This window comes from Acanthisitta chloris, unplaced genomic scaffold (assembly GCF_000695815.1).
Source record: "Acanthisitta chloris isolate BGI_N310 unplaced genomic scaffold, ASM69581v1 scaffold988, whole genome shotgun sequence".
Lineage (NCBI taxonomy): Eukaryota > Metazoa > Chordata > Aves > Passeriformes > Acanthisittidae > Acanthisitta > Acanthisitta chloris.
The window spans coordinates 73632-73920 of record NW_008685252.1 but is presented as its reverse complement, the minus strand read 5'-3'; positions in this window follow the sequence as shown (position 1 = coordinate 73920).

The window sequence follows — 289 nt, the reverse complement described above, 5'->3', positions numbered from 1 at the left end:
AAAGATTGCAAAGGGGCAATGAAGTTTTTTTTTTGTTTTTTTTTGGGGGGGGGGGTTTTTTTTTGATTGGTTTTATTTTTTTTTTTAAGAGCCATGTCTGGACCCACCTTAACAAATTAGCTTAGTGGTGTTCACCTTTTTTGCTTCCCCGTTTTAACTTGCCACCACCCTAGTCATAGTTTGGTTTTTTTGGGGAGGGGTTTTTGGTTTTATTTTTGCTCTCATTCAGCAGGGGGTTCTTGGTCAAATGTTAGCTGTAGTTGCAAACTAGTTTCTTTTTCAAGGCATT